This window comes from Triticum dicoccoides, chromosome 6B, assembly GCF_002162155.2.
Source record: "Triticum dicoccoides isolate Atlit2015 ecotype Zavitan chromosome 6B, WEW_v2.0, whole genome shotgun sequence".
NCBI lineage: Eukaryota > Viridiplantae > Streptophyta > Magnoliopsida > Poales > Poaceae > Triticum > Triticum dicoccoides.
In genome coordinates, this window is record NC_041391.1 from 361,457,784 (window position 1) to 361,472,207 (window position 14,424).

Below are 14,424 nucleotides of genomic sequence, written 5' to 3' on the forward strand. Positions count from 1 at the left end.
GTGGCGACGTCCGGGGCGTTCCAGGGCGACGAGGAGGGCGCCAGGCAGGCAGGGAGGCTGGTGGCGTGGCGCGGCGGAGCGCGCGTGCGTCGGCCACGCGCCCGTCCTCCTGTCGGGGAGGAAGACGACAGAGGAGGGCCAGTGGGCTGGCCGGCGCTGGCTGCCGGGCCGGCCAGGCCGCACAGGAGCTGGGCCGCAGGTAAGTCTCCCTCTATATTTCTTTTCTATTTTCTGACATATGTTTTGATTTAGTAATAATACTAAATCAATTTATTTTCTTATGCCAATTTTTATAGAAGCTAGTGGTATTATTCCAGAGCTCCTTTATAAATGGCATAATTTTTGGACATATGTTAATATATATAACTAATATATTTCCAATGCAAATATTTATGCATTAATTCCAAATGGCCAAAATAAATACTTATGAGCTCCTAAAAATATTGGTTTGATTTTCATCTCTGTCCAATATTTTTAGAGGGCAACATGAACATTTTCTTGGACCTTTTTGGAGCAATTTTTATTTGGGGTTATTTCAAAAATGATTCTGAGGGTTCCACCAATCCTCATTTCAAAATTAAATGGAATTTTAAACATGATGCACAAATGACTAGCTAGTCTAGGTCATACCAGACTAGGGATGTGACACAAGAGCATAGATATTCTACGGTGGGTGAACAAATTATAGTTGAGCAATTGGCAGAATTGAGCATAGTTATGAGTATATCTAGGCAATGACCATGTATATAGGCATCACATCGAAAACAAGTAGATCGAAACGATTCTGCATCTACTACTATTACTCCACTCATCGACCGCTATCCAGCATGCATCTAGAGTATTAAGTTAAAAACAGAGTAATGTCGTAAGCAAGATGACATGATGAAGAGGGATAAATTCATGCAATATGATAAAAACCCCATCTTGTTATCCTCGATGGCAACAATTCAATACGTGCCTTGCTGCCCCTTCTGTCAGTGGGTGAGGATACCGCAAGATTGAACCCAAAGCTAAGCACTTCTCCCATTGCAAGAACTACCAATCTAGTTGGCCAAACCAAAAAGGATAATTCGAAGAGACTTGCAAAGATAACTCAATCATACATAAAAGAATTTAGAGAAGAATCAAATATTTTCCATAGATAATACTGGATCATAAACTCACAATTCATCGGTCTCAACAAACACACCGCAAAAACAAGATTACATCGAATAGATCTCCACGAGAGAGGGGGAGAACATTGTATTGAGATCCAAAAATAGAGAAGAAGCCATCTAGCTACTAACTATGGACCCGAAGGTCTGAATTAAACTACTCACACTTCATCGGAGGGGCTATGGTGATGATGTAGAAGCCCTCCATGGTGGATGCCCCCTCCGGCGGAGCTCCGGAACAGGCCCCAAGATGGGATCTCGTGGATACAGAAGGTTGCGACGGTGGAATTAGGTTTTTGGCTCCCGTTTTGATCGTTCGGGGATACGTAGGTATATATAGGAGGAAGGAGTACGTCGGTGGAGCTCCGAGGGGCCCACGAGGTAGGGGGGCGCGCCTAGGGGGCGCCCTCCACCCTCGTGACATCCTCGGGCACTACTTGGAGTAGGGTCCAAGTCTCCTGGGTCATGTTCGGTTGGAAAATCACGATCCTGAAGGTTTCATTCCGTTTGGACTCCGTTTGATATTCTGTTTCTTCGAAATACTGAAAAAGGCAAAAAACAGCAATTCTGGGCTGGGCCTCGGGTTAATAGGTTAGTCCCAAAAGTAATATAAAAGTGGAAAATAAAGCCCAATATAGTCCAAAACAGTAGATAAAGTAGCATGGAGCAATCAAAAATTATAGATATGTTGGAGACGTATCATAGGGCTGTGTGATTTGACAGCGAGTTACTGCTGGACAGGTGGGACCCCATGATTTGACTTGCCATTATCATTTTAACTGCGGCGCTACAATCGGCGTGAGTCTCCCGATTCCTGACCACCTCCATATAGGTGCCTCTCCCAATGCTCCAGCATGCAGTAGAGGCTGGCTCTTGCATGAGAGCCCACTTCTCGACTTTTTCCTTGCCTCCCTTTCCTCCACATATGCAAAAATGCCATGTAAAGCGCACTGTTGTACTTATGTTGGTTGTAATGGAGGGTATCATATACTAGTATCATGCATGTGATACTTTTGTATGATACTACATCCGTAATGCATAGTATCATGTGTTGGTATCACAGGATAGTTTATTTATTGTCATGCATGACACATAGTAGCATATCATTTAATATGATAGTACAGTATCATATTATGATACTCAACTCTCTCTTTTCTTCATTTAATTCGACGTCAGCTCATCAAGATTGCATAGTTGGCATGCATGATACTACTCCCATTACAAGCAGCCTTACTTGCTCCTACAGGTGCTAAGCTTGCCACATAGGCATAAAGTCTGATGTGGCAAGTTAATCAAGAAGAGAGAGACTAGTTTGGTCACCCAAGGAAGAAACGGTGCTAAACGCGTGTACCTAGGTGAAAAGACAATTTTGAGTCTATAGCTAATTAAATAAAGCAAACTTAGCAACAAAAAACTAATAAGCACACCATTTCATTGGAAGAGGTCACTCCTTGGCAAATGCAATAAATACTAGTACTCCCTGTGTCCCATAATATAAGAACGTTTTTGGCACTACACTAGTGTAAAAAACGTTCTTATATTATGGGACGGAGGGAGTACGAAGAAAGAGATAGAGAGAAGTAAAAAAATACACTTATAGCCAACCATATAGCCAACCATGTTGTAGTATGAGTGACTAAGTGATGACTATGTATGACATGCCAACATCAGATAGCCTAACACACCATGTTAAATCTCCAAGGGCGCGACCGCGCGAGCGACGCGACGGTCGTGGTAGGCGCGACCATAATACGGGCTGCTGGCAGCCCTTGCATCTGAGATCAAACGGTCGCGTGCTAAGTTGCTGAAAATTTGCAGAATAACCCTCCAGGATAGGATATTGACCCATAGATCTAGAATCACGCCATGCAACCGTTCGATCTCAGATCCAAGGGCTCTCGGAAACCCATAACATGGGAGAATGGAAAGCCACTACCTTGCCGTTCGCACGCTGGTAGTTTGCTCCTACTCGTCCCCGCACATCCTTCAATACTACCGGGGTTCGCTCCTAGTCGTCCCGTCCATTCACATTACGGCAGTTCCACTAATCCTAACCCTCCTCCCAAATCCATGGCGTCCCAAATCTCCACGATCGGCGGTGAGTAGAAGGTTAGAACCATCACCGGCGATGAGTTCGACGTCATCTACACCCGTTCTTCCGCAACGGTGAAAGGATGCCTTTCTCGCTTCAGACGCATGTTCGAAAACTCAGATGATGAGTGGGTCACTAGGCTAGATGTTGAGTACACCACAGTCCTAGGAGAAGAGAAGGATCTAAAGGACGAAGAGAGGAAGAAGCTCGTCGTGATCCAGGTTTGCGTACATAACATTTGCTTGGTCTACCACATATGCCATGCCGACGTTGAGTGCCAGGATTTTAAGAACTTCCTCAAGGACAAAACAGTGAAATTCGTTACTGTAGACTTTAAGAACGACAAAGAAGTCCTGGGTCGGATAGGCCTTGTTTTAGGAAACCCCTTTGACCTCCAGAAGAATCGACTGCTGCCCTCTCATCAGCCTTCAATGCTGACCCTGGCAGGAGCCATGGTTCATCCTTCATACCGTAAACTGGACAAACCTCATTACTGTCAGGACCCCGACTCAATGACACATCGATCTAGCGTGTAACACCTCATATCACTTTCCGGCCTCACGCACGGTATTCCCACGGGTGTCGCCTTACCCTTGCCCGGGATCGTTTGCGTCTTTTGGCACACGTATATGATAGTGTCGCTAGCATCCATATGATAAGGATCCCGGGCTGACGTGGCTAGTCGTAAACCCAAAGTGGCACAAACCTACAGGAACAGACATCCATGACCCAGCATCGAACGTGTCGGTCATCAGCGAGTGAATCCAGGCTGTAGCACTCGGCTAGCAGGACTCCGGTGAACCGGGCTGTAGCAGGCTAACAGGACTCCAGTATTCATCGCGTGACATTTCCCCGAAGGGACAGACACAGGAACGAAGAAGGACACATGCCGGCCAGCCTAAGTGTTCCGGAGCAGTAGCAAGCTACCAAGGCTCAGTGGAAACACTAGGAGACATTTCCCGGTAAGAGAGGCTACTAAGAATAAACAACTAGATAGTCAGATCCCACACATACCAAGCATTTCAATAACATACACACAATATGCTCAATATGTGCAAATACAACATGGCACCACAACATGACCCTACAACTCAATTATTTTATTCATTAGGCTCCGAGGAGCGAGATATTACAAACATGGGTCTCACGACCCAACATTCAAAGCATACAAGTCAAAGCACAAGCGGAAGCTAACATGTCTGAGTACAGACGTCTACAAATGAAAAAGGCTGAAAGGCCTGACTATCTACCTGATCCTGCTGAGGGTACCAGATCGTAGATGAGGTAACAAGCTAAACGTCGAAGTCCACGCGGAACTACTAGCGAGACCGAAGTCTCTGTGCAAAACATAAAATAGGCAAACGTGAGTACAAATGTACCCAGCAAGACTTACATCAGAACTAACTACATATGCATCATTATCAACGAAGGGGGGTGGTGGAGTTTAACTGCAGCAAGCCAGCTTTGACTCGGTGGCTATCCTGAACTACGACTGCAAGTAACTCTTTTGAGGTCGCGCACACGAGTCCACATATTCACCATATCAATACACCACTATGGATCCGCTCCCGTCTCCCTACGAGAACGCCATCGATAGCACTCACGCTTATCTTGCGTATTTTAGGGTATCCACTTTCACTTGTCTATGAACTGATATAACTAATCCAGAAGTCCTTTTCCACAGACACGGCTATTCGAATAGATGATGTTAACCCTGCAGGGGTGTACTTCTTCATACATGTTTCCACCACTTAGCGTCTGCACACGGCATGTGCTCGACAGACTTCAAGCGAAAGCCGACGTGGGTGTAGACCACGACCTACCTAAACACTCAAGTCTCTAGTCCAGGTTTATCGCCTATTCGGGTTCCATCCATGAGGAGATCCGGCCGGGGTTTCGCTCACAGCCCCAAAAGATGTGAACAGGGTTCCGTGACACCAAACGGGCGCCCGGCATACCCGGCCACGTGCCTACCGCATCACAGCCCACCCCTCCGGTTAGCGCTGCGCACGGCCTCCAGCATACTACAAACACCAGAAACTACTTGCAACTCCTGGACAGAGGATAAGGGTGATTAAGAAGTCGAGCGGGGTCATATTTCAGGGCCCAATGCATGGTAGTAGCTGAATCATGGATCACAAACACAGAACTCAGTTCCTAAGGACGGCTTCAATGAGACAACCCACCATGTACTCCTACATGGCCTCTCACCACTACCTTTACCAATCGTGTTCACACACTTAGCTCACACACAGTAGGACATGTTCACACACCTCTGATTCATCCCCGATGAATCAGACCTGACTCAACTCTAAGCAGTAGCAGGCATGACAAACAAGCATGAATGAGTAGGCACAACAGGGCTCAAACAACTCCTACTCATGCTAGTGGGTTTCATCTATTTACTGTGGCAATGATAGGTCATGCAGAGGATAAAGGGTTTCAGCTACCGCAGCAAGTAACAGATTAATCGTTGTTGTCCTAATGCAGTAAAAGAGAGAAGGAGCAAGAGAGTAGGATTGTATCGGAATGAACAAGGGGATTTTGCTGCCTGGCACTTGTGAAGATAGCATTGAGTCTTCATCAGTGTCAACGATCACAATGTTGGTACAGCGTCTACCGAGGGGGGACAACACCGGCAAACACAGAAGAAACACGATCAATGCAATGCACAGTATGATGCATGCTATGCCATGGCAATATGAATGTGTTTTGGGCTAATGCATCTAGCAACAAGTTAAATGGGGTTGGTTTAAACACTAGGTTCAAATTCAAACTCCATATGTGAGAGTTTAAATGCCATTTAATTTATTTGACCTGATCAGCAGGTATAAGTTGTTCTAACATGCATGAAAATGGTACAAATGGATAGATTGGATTTTTCTGATCATTTTTCATATATAACTTGTTTCATTTGGACTTATGGTTGAATTTATATGAATTTTAGAAGTTTTGGGCATTTTTTGGAATTTTCAGAATTAAATTAAATCCAGAAAAATGGTTAACTGCGTCAGCATGACATCGGGGTGACGTCAGTGGTCAACGGGGCTGGTCCAGGTCAAACCTGACCAGTGGGGTCCACTGGTCAGTGACTGGGGCTGATTAGAGTCGCTGACATGTGGGCCCAGTCAACAGCCACGTTAGCTTGGTCAAAGCTGACGCGTGGACCCACTGAGATTAATTAAAACTAAACAGAATCTAACCTACGTTTATTTAGACAGCGGGCCCAGCTGTCAGTGACCTATGGGTTTAGTTAGTAGCGTCATTAGTGGCTAATGAAGTCCCCACGTCAGCACGCCGGAGTTGCGCCGGCGACGACCACAACCGATGGCGGAAATGCACCGTGCACTCGCTACGAAGCACCATTCGATGCACGGTTTGCTCGTATGGGTTCCTGGGAGTGAGGTGCATCCAAAGCAACAAGCAACAGCAGCTGTGGTGGCCGGAGCTGATGCCGGCGAGCTCTTTTGCGGCTGCCGGAGTTTGGGTGGTGGCGGGTTTGGCGCTACGGTGCAAGGCAGGGGGGCTAGTGGGCGCTACGGACTCCTGGTGGTGCGCTGAGTGCAACGGTGAGCTTGGCTTCGAGCCACTGTGGCTCTAGCCACGGGGGCACCATGGCCGGTGGCGGGGAGCTTTCGGGCGCGCTGGAGACGGCGGCTACGGAGGCCAAACGAGCACGGGAGCTAGGGGGAGAGGAAGAGGAGGTCACAGCAGGGTCAGAGAGGGGGTCAGCTAGCTCGGGGAGGCCCTATGGACGACGAATCGGCGGCGATTATCTCCGGTGACCCGAGGAGGAAGAAGGGGTTGGGGACGGCGCTTCGGGGGTCTTCAAGTCGCGTGGCTCGGCGGAGAGGACAGAGGCGTCACGACGGAGGCCATGGACATGTTGGCGTGGCGAGGGAGGGCCTGTTGCGGCGGTGGTTCTAGTCGGTGGCGATGGCTGCGCTCGGGTTCGGGCGAGAGAGAGGGAGCAGAGGGGCGGGGGCCTCGGGGAAGAGTGAGAGGGGTCCGAGGGGGTGGCGTGGCACTACGGGAGACGTCCCGGGGAAGGGGGAGGCAGCCAGGCAGGCAGGGAGGTGGCGTGGCAAGCTCGGCGGCGTCGCGGTGTCCCTCCTCTGCCTACTGGCAGAGGTAGGCGATGACTGGCACATGGGCCTGGTGGGCTGGCTTCTCTCCTGGGCCAGGTAAGTAACAGGTACTCCCTCCTTCTCTATTTCTATTTTAATTGTTGTTTTCTATTTATTTCAATCTGTTTTGATTTGGTTCAAGCACTAAACCATTTTTGTTTCTTCCAATAATTTTTGCAGGGACTAAAAGGAATATTCTAGAGCCCCTCACAAAATATCAGAATTATTGAAGCATTAAAAATATATATAACATATATTTGCTCCAACTCAAGTACAATATGTGTTAATTCAAAAATCCAGAATGGCCTAGAAATAGGTGCATCATTTTTGGCAGAGGTTTTCACCTTTACCAAAAATCATGAACATTTTAGAGGGCATATTGGGTTCGTTGAAAAATGATTTATTTGAACCTAGTTGAATTCTTTCTGGTGCTAGGGTTTGATAAATCCCCATTTCAAGTTAAATAGAATTTAAACAAGATGCAACCAGATGCAAACACCATGCAGTTCCAGAAGCTAGGGATGTGACAACTCAGCCCCACTAAACAAAAATCTCGTCCCGAGATTCAAGCGTAGGGTAAGATGAAGGGGAAACGCAAACTAGTACAATCTTCACAATCCAGGTTGCACTTCATAAGAACCTTGATTCGATCATCATCTTGTCTCGACGTCTTGCTTTGAGAACTCCAACTAACATGACAAAGAGAGGGAAAGATAGATTCTAGAAGGATCGATCTTCTCGAAGGTCGAACAACGCAGGATCAACTCATGGAATGAGACATTGAAACATCTGTCGAGCTGAGACATGAGGCATACATCTGAAGGAATGGAGTGAGATAGGTGACGAGGGTTCACTAGATAGACAAATTCTACCCTTAAGAAGGTGGTGAACGGTTGTCAGCGCAGCGAGGAGTTAAGTTGACATGAAACCATAACGAGACATCTTAGAGGAGATGACTCATAGGATCACCCCTTAAGTGGCAAAAAAGAATTACCTTTGATTCAGAGATCATTGAAACTCTTTATACCAGCCTAAGGCAAATCACAATCAATCATTTGAAGGAGTCCGAAAGAATGACATTCTCGGGCCAGAATGGATGATGTGGATTACCTTGTTGAAGACAACACAAGGGATGATTTTGCTTATCATCGTAAATGGATGGGACCCAAGATAGGATGGCACAATGACGGTGCAAGCTAGGAACAAAACACAAATGCTGGGAATGATTCTGGTAACTGGGGAGGAACCCAACAGTAGAGAGTGAATCCACTGTTTGAAAGGGTCATAGCATTATCGAGGAAACTGAGAGCACTATGTAATTAATGCCGACGATAAAACCTAGCACTTACGCGTGCTCTCAAGAGCTTGAGTATCTCCATAATCATCAATGTTTTACCAACATCCGTGTCAAGGGTGCTGACAACACAACATACTACCATGATGAATAGCGATGGACGATGCAGATGCAAAGGAAGATAACACTTTCTCAGATTTCATCTTAGCGAGGCCATGGAACCAAAATCTGGATGATCGACCGATAGACATTTAGCACTCCACTTCTAATGTTCTCCTTGATGTACTAGCGTATCCCATTCGTAGATATGGTTTGATGTCTAGAACAACAAGTAAAAGGTCGGACTTTGGGAACTCAAAAATCCATGAGGAATAACTATGGAGGTAAATCCTACGAAATCCTCATGGGGAGGTGGCAAACTTTCTCAATCAAGATACTACAATAATAGTTCTTCCGGCTGGGTGTGTTGGCCACGACATCCACTTCATCGGTTATGGAGAGACCAATATTATAGTTCTTGGGAAATGTTCCAACCATCATATCTGCCTGAGATTCAGATCTGGTTGGTGTTAGGATATTCCAGACTCTTCAAGGCTAGAAAGAAAACGAAAGTTTGCAACACAAATCGACGAGACGGCGTTGCGAGAATCTCGGGGAACGGACTACGGTAGTACGCTCCAAAAAATGAGCTAGTTCTGGTACAAACATGTGAACACGCTGTCGCAAACAAGCATGAGCACATGGTAGTCTTACAACGAAACACTACCGAGTTCTGGCTGGGAACCATCATCGAGGATATCAAAGTCCTTGCAAAGGGTATACCCTTAAGAAGAAGCTTCTTCTCCTTGAACAAATCAATCAGTGGCTTGGTGTACTAGGGATACATATAGAATGAAGGTTGCAAGTCTCCGAACCACAGAATACTTCGCACGTATGCATGAACGATTTGGGATGATTCCAAAGGAAGCAACATTGACTTTATCGAATCCAGGGTGGCAACTTGCATCAAATGCACATGAACTGGAGGAAGTCACTTCTTACATCCGAACATATGCTTCATGAGCTAGCATGAACAAATGCTTTAAAAAAAGTTTCTAGCACTGGCTTAATGTTCAACAGAACTATGGAGAGGACAAGGATGTTGTCGATGGGCTCAACAACAATTCATCCAGATTCCCATGGAGATGGAATTCCATAACTATGTGAACAAGGTTCTAGTATTGGTCAGACCCAAAAGATTTAATTGTGTATGCTCGAGGAAAATTCATGAGTAAGACAACATTACCAACATCATTGGATCTGATTTGATTTGAGGATAGCCCATACTCAAATCAAAGTTTTAGCAAGACGATAGCTCCAACAACTGGTCACGAGGATCAATCGATGAAGATACCATCCTTCTTCAACACACACACAAAAACAACCCTTTGGGATGAGCTAAGTCGGACAAGCTTTTATCTTCCAACTCTCCAAGTTGTTGTTTGGCCTAACCAACTAGCTTAGGGTAACCAACACGAATTCTTGGAGAAAGGGTGGTTTACAGGAATAAACCATCTTGATCACGAACTCAACATAGCGGTCAGGTGACAACCTGGTAATACTTCCGAGAAGATGTTCGAAAAATCATGAACCACCGATATGTTACTAAGCTCGAGAACAATCTTGCTTTCTAGGGCAAGACGATATGATCAAATAAGCAAGGATTGGCACTATCCTAACTCATTGATTTGAGAGTGCACTGGAAATAAGAACTAGGTAGCACGGTCAATCTTAGGATGATGATTCAATAATCAACATGCTAAGAATGAGGTTATTGTCCATTTAACTACCAAGCGACAGAGTTGCTAGGAGTATAGATTTCACACATCACGATTCACTTGTCGGCATTCCGGTTGCAATAACACGGAAACCGAGGAGTGAGCAATGATGGCAAGAAGTATCACTGTACCAAGAGTTCATAGAATGGTGTGGAATTCCCATGACATTCTTGATATAAAGATGGTAATACTCCAAGGTAGAACAGAGCAAAAGCTAGATTAGAAATTTGATCTGCGGAGTACGACTGCTTTGACCCAATCCTGGAAATGGACAAGGTACTGGAGTTTCTTTCTCCTAGTCAAATCTGAACTAGAATGGCTTAACGGACCACAAGAGTAACAGGCATCGATGAATGAATGCACGCATACTCTTGACTATCAACTGATAGATGAAGGCCGGAATACAACTAAAGAGGGACAACTCAATGGAACATACAATTTTCTGAGTTGTGGATGCATGGACTAGTATGTCGAACCAGGTTCAACAAATTTCTTCCGGATAACCCATGCAGAAAAGTTGAACTGGAAGAGTCGCAATATAGAATAGAGAACCCATCGAGAGCACTCCTGTTATGATCTTTTGATCCAACAAACTACTGCCATAAGTGGTTCATAGTATTTGGAAGAAGGAAAATACCATGGACCTCGAGGACTAATGCAAAGGTTACTAATTTCCTAAAGGAACTAGCAAACACTATCAACATGAGGTAAATGGGGTGAATCTCGGGTTCAGAACCCAGAAATAGAATCCCTACTAACTAAATGGCATCACGGGATGCTTTCGATAATGACGGCCAGAATCATCACACTGGAAACACAGATCATGGCTAGACTACTAGATGATCCCCTAAAACACCTAGGGTCATAATATTAACTCCAACATATGTGTCGAGGCAATAAAGTACCTCAACTCACTAATTTGTGTGATTAATCTGACCAAAGGGACATCGGGAACGGGAAGAAGGGATTTGCAAATGCATCAGACTGTTTAGAAACCTGGGATGACTCGGACAGCATAACGACTGTAAATGCTCAAAAATATTTGAGACAAGCTAGAAAAATGGTGGCATAACCACTCGATCATCATAATATCAAGGTTTTGAGATCAACTATCAGTACACGGAGACAGTAGGAACTGAGAGGCTTGAATCCACCAATCTTATGAGTCTACGGATTAGTAACACATCATCCTGATAGATAGATGAGAAGGCCTAGTTCTTAATCCCCGTAGAAGAGAAGAGGATGACTCAGATCAGAAGGTCATAAGGTAAAGGAGTAAAAAGATCCTTACGTTCCCATCCCACAATCAATTCCCCTACATAGAGCTAAAGCATTTCTAGACTCAACTTCGACCAGTTTGGCTTGGTAATCCTACAGGCAGTCAAGCTCTGATACCAAAGCTGTCAGGACCCCGACTCAATGCCACATTGATCTAGCGTGTAACACCTCATATCACTTTGCGGCCTCACGCACGGTATTCCCACGGGTGTCGCCTTACCCTTGCCCGGGACCGTTTGCGTCTTTTGGCACACGTATATGATAGTGTCGCTAGCATCCATATGATAAGGAGCCCGGGCTGACATGGCTAGTCGTAAACCCAAAGTGGCACAAACCTACAGGAACAGACATCCATGACCCAGCATCGAACGTGTCGGTCATCAGCGAGTGAATCCAGGCTGTAGCACTGGTCTAGCAGGACTCCGGTGAACCGGGTTGTAGCAGGCTAACAAGACTCTGGTATTCATCGCATGACATTTGCCCGAAGGGACAGACACAGGAACGAAGAAGGACACATGCCGGCCAGCCTAAGTGTTCCGGAGCAGTAGGAAGCTACCAAGGCTCAGTGGAAACACTAGGAGACATTTCCCGGTAAGAGAGGCTACTAAGAATAAACAACTAGATAGTCAGATCCCACACATACCAAGCATTTCAATAACATACACACAATATGCTCGATATGTGCAAATACAACATGGCACCACAACATGACCCTACAACTCAATTATTTTATTCATTAGGCTCCGAGGAGCGAGATATTACAAACATGGGTCTCACGACCCAACATTCAGAGCATACAAGTCAAAGCACAAGAGGAAGCTAACATGTCTGAGTACAGACGTCGACAAATGAAAAAGGTTGAAAGGCCTGACTATCTACCAGATCCTGCTGAGGGCACAAGATCGTAGCTGAGGTAACAAGCTAAACGTCGAAGTCCACGCGGAACTACTAGCGAGACCGAAGTCTCTCTGCAAAACATAAAATAGGCAAACGTGAGTACAAATGTACCCAGCAAGACTTACATCAGAACTAACTACATATGCATCATTATCAACAAAGGGGGGTGGTGGAGTTTAACTGCAGCAAGCCAGCTTTGACTCGGTGGCTATCCTGAACTACGACTGCAAGTAACTCTTTTGAGGTGGCGCACATGAGTCCACATATTCACCATATCAATACACCACTATGGATCCGCTCCCGTCTCCCTACGAGAACGCCATCGATAGAACTCACGCTTATCTTGCTTATTTTAGGGTATCCACTTTCACTTGTCTATGAACTGATATAAGTAACCCAGAAGTCCTTTTCCGCGGACACGGCTATTCGAATAGATGATGTTAACCCTGCAGGGGTGTACTTCTTCATACATGTTTCCACCACTTAGCGTCTGCACACGACATGTGCTCGGCAGACTTCAAGCAAAAGCCGACGTGGGTGTAGACCACGACCTACCTAAACACTCAAGTCTCTAGTGCAGGTTTATCGCCTATTCGGGTTCCATCCATGAGGAGATCCGGCCGGGGTTTCGCTCACAGCCCCAAACGATGTGAACAGGGTTTCGTGACACCAAACGGGCGCCCGGTATACCCGGCCACGTGCCTACCGCATCACAGCCCACCCCTCCGGTCAGCGCTACGCACAGCCTCCAGCATACTACAAACACCAGAAACTACTTGCAACTCCTGGACAAAGGACAAGGGTGATTAAGAAGTCGAGCGGGGTCATATTTCAGGGCCCAATGCATGGTTGTAGCTGAATCATGGATCACAAACACAAAACTCAGTTCCTAAGGACGGCTTCAATGAGACAACCCACCATGTACTCCTACATGGCCTCTCACTGCTACCTTTACCAAATCGTGTTCACACACTTAGCTTAGACACAATAGGACATGTTCACACACCTCTGATTCATCCCCGATGAATCAGACCTGACTCAACTCTAAGCAGTAGCAGGCATGACAAACAAGCATGAATGAGTAGGCACAACAGGGCTCAAACAACTCCTACTCATGCTAGTGGGTTTCATCTATTTACTGTGGCAATGACAGGTCATGCAGAGGATAAAGGGGTTCAGCTACCGCAGCAAGTAATAGATGAATCGTTGTTGTCCTAATGCAATAAAAGAGAGCAGGAGCGAGAGAGTAGGATTGTATCGGAATGAACAAGGGGATTTTGCTTGCCTGGCACTTCTGAAGATAGCATTGAGTCTTCATCAGTGTCAACGATCACAACGTTGGTACAGCGTCTACCGAGGGGGAACAACACCGGCAAACATAGAAGAAACACGATCAATGCAATGCACAGTATGATGCATGCTATGACATGGCAATATGAATGTGTTTTGGGCTAATGCATCTAGCAACAAGTTAAATGGGGTTGGTTTGAACACTAGGTTCAAATTCAAACTCCATATGTGAGAGTTTAAATGCCATTTAATTGATTTGACCTGATCAGCAGGTATAAGTTGTTCTAACATGCATGAAAATGGTACAGATGGATAGATTGGATTTTTCTGATCATTTTTCATATATAACTTGTTTCATTTGGAGTTATGGTTGAATTTATATGAATTTTAGAAGTTTTGGGCATTTTCTGGAATTTTCAGAATTAAATTAATTCCAGAAAAATGGTTAACTGCGTCAGCATGACGTCGGGGTGAT